The sequence below is a fragment of the Mustela lutreola genome, chromosome 4 (genome assembly GCF_030435805.1).
Source record: "Mustela lutreola isolate mMusLut2 chromosome 4, mMusLut2.pri, whole genome shotgun sequence".
NCBI classification, from domain to species: domain Eukaryota; kingdom Metazoa; phylum Chordata; class Mammalia; order Carnivora; family Mustelidae; genus Mustela; species Mustela lutreola.
This window is the reverse complement of record NC_081293.1, coordinates 184212604-184220147: the sequence shown is the minus strand read 5'-3', so window position 1 is coordinate 184220147 and position 7544 is coordinate 184212604.

Sequence of the window (7544 nt, the reverse complement as noted above, 5' to 3'; positions counted from 1 at the left end):
ATTTCCTACACTTTTCCTTTCCTCTTCTCCTACCCCCACCCTACTGTACCTATGTGTTGAGCAAACACACACACGTACACGTACACACACACACATATATATACATACATGCACACACACATATACATACATGCGCTCATTTCGGAGGTCTAGTTCTCACATGACAAGAAGGATTTAAAATGAGAAAAGCAGGAGCGCCTGGGTGGCTCAGTGGGTTAAAGCCTCTCTGCCTTCAGCTCAGGTCATGATCTCAAGGTCCTGGGATCGAGCCCAGCATCAGGCTCTCTGCTCAGCAGGGAACCTGCTTCCTCCTCTCTCTCTGCCTGCCTCTCTGCCTACTTGTGATCTCTGTCTGTCAAATAAGTAAATAAAATCTTAAAAAAAAAAATTCTAGAATGAGAAGAGCTGAGGTTGGGGAGTGGGGTGTGGCAGAGAAAAAGAAACAAGCTCGCTAGATCAACATGCCTCCAAATCTCAGGGGGCCTGGCTAATGTTAGTGCAGCTTGGAGACTGCCTAGTCATTTAATGAAACACAAGGTAGAGAGAGATGCATTTGCTATTCTAAAAAGCCCCAAGTCAGTGAATGCAAATGTGCCCTATTCAAGAAAACCAAATTAAAGGAGCTGCTGGGAATTCTCTGCATAGTTAAGCAGAACAATTTTTCCCCCTTTAAGGCCATGTTTACCCTTCAGAAATCACATACCCTTAAGCACAGAGACCTAGAAATGCATCAATTTTCAGGAAGGATGTGTTGCGTTAGCCCAGCCTTGTCCTTCAAAGGAAGAAAGGAAAAATTCATCATTGCCCTGGACGTCTTCTGCCACTCTGCGAAGAGAGAATGGGCCCGAGGGCTCCCGTCTGACTCTGAGGTGACAGGTATCTGGGGCGGTCAGAGCCTTGGCCTTGCTCTAGCCTACGGACATGCTCCAGTGTGAAGACAGGTCCAGAGATTGTAGACCAGGGAAGCGCCTTCCAAAGCCAGAGACAAGAAATAGGCCAATGAACAGGTATGTGAACTTGCACCCCAGTTCCTGAAATTAGTCACTGGGTGACTTGTAATGATTGTTTCGAGATGTATGTTCTTTGCTTAAATGGCTAAGAGAATTTTCTCCCTATTATTCTGTCCTCATCTCCAACCGGCTCAGGGTGATTTCCAGTTATGGAAATGCACTCAGCCTGGCCCAGAGCTCAAAGGGGATGGATGGGGTGATTCAGAGATCTAGCTCCTGTGCAAAAAAAAAAAAAAAAAACAAAAAAAACAAAACAAAAAAAAAACCCAGGGTGGGCAGGGACATCTCTGCCTCCCTCTGGGTGTCTGTAGGTCTATGTCTCTCTGTCTCTCCGTCACTGTGTCTGTGTCTCTCTCCTTGCGAGGAGTTTTCCTCTTGCTTTCTCCACATTGTCTTTTCTGGTTGGAAGGTCCTTCCCATAGGGCTTGTCTGCAATGCTGGCAACCAACAGAGACCAATACCAGCTCTGATCCTCAATTCCAGATTCCTAGAAAATAGAAGTTTGTGAGCACAAAGAACGTATCCCTTGACTTTAGGGAACTGTCATGTAATAAAGGGAAAAGGACTCTACTAAAAATAGGCACAGAAATTTCTAAGTTACTAAGTGAGAGGAAGTCGTATGCAAAAATACGGACTGCTGTGGTAGAGAAGAAAGGTTGGGGGAGGCTAGACACTGAATATTTGTGTTTCCCAGAATTCAGGTGTTGAAACTTAATCCCCAAGGTGATGGTATTTGGAGGTGGGAGCTTTGGGAGGTGGATTGGTGTTCTTATACAAGAGACCCCAGAGAGCTCCCTTGCCCCCTTTCCACCATGTGAGGATACAGCAAGAAAGCATCCATCTATGAACCAGAACGTGAGCTCTCACCAGACACAGAATCTGCCAGCACCTTGAACCCGGACTTCCCAGCCTCTAGGGCTGTGAGAAATAGATTTCTCTTGTATATAAGCCACCCAGTCTTTGGCTTTGTTATAGCGGCCAGAATGGACTATGACGGGAGGATTATATAGACTGGGTGTGCCAAGATGTGCTATCCTGAGGGAATGACATTTAAGCTGAAAAAGAAGTAGGAATTAGCCATTCGAGGCAAAGGGGACTGGGACGAAGAACATTCCAGGCCAGGGAACCACATGAACCAAGCCCCAGGGGCAGGGAGGCGCTGAGCTTATCAGAGGACCTTAGATGCCGGTGTGGTCAGAGGTGGATGAGGTAGAGCGTAAATTGGGATGAACTACAGTGGTCTCAGGTGCTCTGTCATGCAAGGGCTCATGGCCATGTTTGAGATTTTATAGGAAGTACAGTGGGAGGCAATGAAAGAATCTCCAGCAGAGGCATCCCTTTCCTGTTTGTTTTAAAAGATCATTCTGGTGACAGCATGAACTGATCATTGGAAAACAACAGTGGAAGCAGGGAGGCCAGTTAGGAGCCCATCTGAAGGGTCCAGAGGAGAAACGAAGCTGGCTTGTTAGTTTAAGGTTATGACAATAGAGACAGACGAGAAGGAGTTGGAATAAATTTGGGGAATAGAAATAGCAGGTGTTGGGGGTATATTTTATGTGTGTGGGGTAGGGGGCAGCTGACATCAGGGGTAGGACTACGAATGCTCCCCCAGACGTCTGGTGAATGCAGGTGCCAGTACTGAGACCAGAGGTCCTGGAGCAGGAGCAGATGGGGCAGGAGGGGAAACGGTCCTGTTTTGGACCCATGGTACTTCAGCTGCCTCCGAGACAGCAGAGTAGAGTTGAAGAGTATGTAATTGTGTATATGGATATAATGGTATATATGAGTCGGAAGAGAGATCTGGCCGAGGACAATGCACGTGAGGGCCATCAGGATCAAGGGGGTTTTTACATCATGGGCATGGGGGAGGTCCCGCAGGGAGAAAGTGCAGAGTGAAATGAAAACACGGCCTAGGACCGAGTGTGGGTACCTCCAACATCGGGAGCTTAGGGAGAGAAAAATCAACTCGGAAGTCTGAGAAGAAATAGCTGGAAAGAATGAGGAAAGCTGGGCAAACTGGCTATCACAGAGCAAGGAAGGAGAGGGGACTATCTCCCCCTTCCGATCATTGCCCCAGAAGGTGTTAATTAGCTTTTATACGTAGCTAATGTTGACTCCATCCTTATTTTCCTGCCAGCCCCTTCCTGTTTTACAACTATTCCAAGTAGTCTTTAAACTCTAAATTGTAAGTGTCCAGTCATCCTTCTACTCACCTATTCATCCATCCATCCATCTGTGCATCCATCCATCCATCCATCTGTCCAACTATCCATCCATCCATCCATCTGTCCATCCATCCATCCATCCATTCATCTATCTGTCCATCCATCCATCCATCCATCCATCCATCCATCCATCCATCCATTTATCTGTCCATCCATCCATCCATCCATCCATCTGTCCATCCATCCACCCACCTCTTCCATCCATCTACCCAGCCACCTATCCATCCACCCATTTACCTAACCATCCACCTATCCGTCCATCCATCCATCCATCCGACCGTCCATCCATCCATCCATCCATCCATCCATTCGCATCCAAATTCACACTAAGGTGCAGGGCATGCAAGAGTCCACAAGGAGGAGCCCTCAGTCTTTTTTGCTTTCACAGTTCCCTTTCCTTCTCTACTGGTTTTTGGTTTCTGGCTCTGAAGGAATTGTGCAAAATTTGCTGCACGTACATATAATGATATCCATTCTGGTAGTTGGTCTTGGGAAAGAGCCTCAGATCTCATTTTAATTATATGGAGTTAGTAGTAGTAATAATAGCATTAATAGTAACACCGTGATTGGAACAATCTTCCTTCTAATGAAGGCAAGGACTATTTCAGCGTCCATGTTTCCCTCACTGTGTTCGCACACAGTCTAGATTGCTGCTAATGCATTTGAGCCCGCTTTCCCTCTGTTCATTGAGTTTCTTTCGACATTTTTTTTTTTTCAGCCTGTCAGGGTGAAAAACCCTCACGTAGTGACGTGGTGAGGCCAGCATTGTACCTTCACAAGGGCTGAGAGACGATTTCTTGTTGTGCCACCTCATTCTCCCCACCCCAGCAGAGAGGCCCATCTTGGTTCAGCCAGCATCCTGCCAGTGGCCAGTGTCCTGCCTAACTTCTGCCACCACGAGAACTCCGAGTGTTCCCATTTTAGTGGGTCTTGTCTTCCTGCCACCACCCAAATTCGCCTTTTATCATTCCTCCATCTGCTCTAGAATGGCGGTTGGACTTCTCCCCAGCTTCCCTACATGGAGCCACATATGCCTTGAGGACCCCTTGTGACACAGATGGTTCTACCAGCCTATCCTCAAATCTTCCACCGTGTCAACATTTGCTTTTTTTTTTTTTTTAAAGATTTTATTTACTTATTTGACAGACAGAGATCACAAGCAGGCAGAGAGGCAGGCAGAGAGAGAGGGGGAAGCAGACTCCCTGCTGAGCAGAGAGCCCGACCTGGGGCTCCATCCCAGGACCCCGAGATCAGGACCGGAGCTGAAGGCCGAGGCTTTAACCCACTGAGCCACCCAGATTCATGCCTGGTGGCATGCAAATGTCCCTCAGCATTTGCTTTGTGCCAGTTTCTTCTTTCTTTCTCTAGACCGCTTCAGAGCAACTTGCAAACGGTGCTCTCGCTGTGCCCCTCGTCTCTGCGCTCACTGCCTCTTGGCTCCTTCTGAGGCTGCCAAGTCCAGCCTGGATTTTCCCGCGCAGAAGCCCTCCTTGGTCTTAATTTAGGGCAGTATATCACGGAGCCCTCGGCTCTTTTACATTCTCTTTTCCCTAAAGTCTGAGCCAACTCCCTCAGCCTGTTGCCTCACACCCATCTGGGAAGCCGATGGGGACGTAAATCCTCAGAAAAATAGATGCTTGCGCATGCCCTGGTGGCTGATGAATTAAGGGGATGAAATTTCCAGCGAGCGAGAGCCCTTAACGCTGTCATGGCTCCACCAAGAAGAGGTTTTTGAGTGTCTTTCCCTGGGGGTCTTTCAGAATAAAATGAACCTCCATCAGATGATTTAGGGGCACAGAGTAGATGCTCTTCAAAATTCCTTCCAGTGCTCAGTTTCCATTGGTCTCTCCCAGACTCCGCGTCCTCGGGTCGGGATGCCCTGGCCCCCGCCGTGCCCACCTGTGTTTTCTGTGGCCCCAGTTTCACTGACGGGGTGAGGTAACGTCTTGTAAATCCATCAGAAACATGTCTGAGGCATGCTCTGGGGCACATAGGAAATCTAGAAACCTGATGTCCTTTCATTTCTGTCTCCAAGAACACTTGGGCATCTATTTCCACAGTTGGCCAAGTCTTGGATTTGCCTGTCTGATGATTTTCTCCGCCTGCGCTCATCTTACCAAGTGCTGAGTAAAGGGGCGCTTCTCGGAGCCACTAAGAGTCTCCGAAGAAATCGTTCAAAACGTGGAATGCTTCCCTCAAGAGGTTAACTGTGAGCCCAGATGTGTGCTCCCGTGAAGCCTTTTACATTTAAAAGCCAAAGAGGATTGACTGTCCCCATCTTGCTCCGCTCTGTGCCTTGTACAGATTAGCTGGGTGGCTCTGACTCCAACATTTCACTTGCTACGCAACATTTCTGAGGACCCGCTCCCACCAGGAGCTGCACCCCGGGCTAGGGAGGCTGCACAGCACATCCTACAGGGAGGGAGAGAGCCGGGCAGGGGGAGAGGAGGAGAGCCTGGACTCTGGAGCCAGACACCCTGACCCTTTTCTTTTTTTTAAATTCATTTGATGGAGAGCACAAGCAGGGGAAGCACCAGGCAGAGGGAGAGGGAGAAACAGGCTCTCTCCCACCCAAACACCCCTGCACCTGAGCTTCTAACCAACCCCAGCGGTACCACTCCACAGCTGTGTCACTTTTCCAGTTCTGCTGGTACCTTGATCTTAGACTTCTCAGCCTCCAGAACAATGAGAAATAGATGTTTGCTGTTTGTTTGTTTATTTATTTATTTATTTATTTGATAGAGAGAGATCACAAGTAGGCAGAGAGGCAGGCAGAGAGAGGGGGAGAAGCAGGTTCCCTGCTGAGCAAAGAGCCTGATGCGGGGCTCCATCCCAGGACCCTGAGATCATGACCTGAGCCGAAGGCAGAGGCTTAGCCCACTGAGCCACCCAGGAGCCCCTGTTGTGTCATTTTTTAAAAGCCTGCTAAGCCTTGGTTTCTTACTCTGCGAAATGGGGCTAAATGTAAGATTACTGCAAGGGTTAGGTGAGCAGATGAACGTGAAATGTTCAAACGGTGTAAACAGTGTGCGGAGCCCAACAAGCACGTATAACTGCTCCCCAGCCCCTGAATTTAGCTCAGCTCTTTGATTGAAGGAACATCTCAGCCCAAGGCTATATGCAAAAGAAATATAATTCTCTCATGGAAGGTTTTGAAAGGTAACATATGCCTTCCCTGAAAGTGTCTCAAGGAGGCAGGAAGAGAATTAGATTACACAATTGCAGGAGAGCTGGGCTCCCCAGCAAGGATCTTTATACGTTTCCCTCCCCCGAGCCCCACGTCTTGTCTATGACCCCACCTCTCCACTTTCCTTAATCTCCCTCTCCCAGCCTCCTGGCTCTCGTGCTCTCCCTCTCACTCCTGAACCTCCCCAAGCACACCCCCATTCCTCCTACCCACCACCAGGAAACCTCCTAGAGCATTCTGAGCCAGTTTCAAGCCATGCCAGGCATTTATCAGCATCTCTAAGGACTGTGGAAGCCGTCAGCTCGAGGGAAGTGATTTTTCCCACTTGTGTTAAACAAAACTGGATTTTTTTTTTTAAATAAAAGATTTTATTTATTTGACAGAGAGACAGCAAGAGAGGGAACACAAGCAGGGGGAGTGGGAGAGGGAGAAGCAGGCTTCCTGCTGAGCAGGAAGCCTAATGTGGGGTTCGAACCCAGGACCCTGAGATCATGACCTGAGCGCAAGGCAGATGCTTAATGACTGAGCCACCCAGGCGCCCCAAAACAAAACTGGATTTTAAAGATAAAATCTCCAGGAGAATCTGAAAGGACAGAGGAGAAAGTAGGAGAAGGTGGAACGCAAAAGTTTTTGTCTGCTTTGCAAGACATAGCGGGCACTTGTCCTTCCAAGCATGGAAGGAATAACTCTATGTTCACCGTGGGAGGAAAGCAGGGTCACCAGTCACGCTGACATGTGGACGGCATTCATTTCCCAGGTTCCAAAGAGCCTCTGCTTACTCCCCACCACCACTGCGAGAGCAGGGCATTCTGCAGAAGCTCCGAGAATGCAGGGGAGCACTCCATGTCTCTCCCCAGGAACCCAGGAAAATGTGCACATTCCCCACCTAGGAAGAAAGCACAAAAGAGATGCGGGTTTGGTGGTGCCACTGGCCACCCAGCTCCCTGTTCCCAGGGACTTCCCCCAGATCACACCCTGTCTCCAATGAGGAACAAGGCTTTAAAGGATCTGGATTCAAAACAAAGTTGGTGTGCAGGGAGCAGCTGCCCAAAGCCCCTCCTGGGGCCCCAAAGGGTGTGTCTCTGGGTGTGATCCGGCCCCTGGACAGTGGGTGTCTAGAGA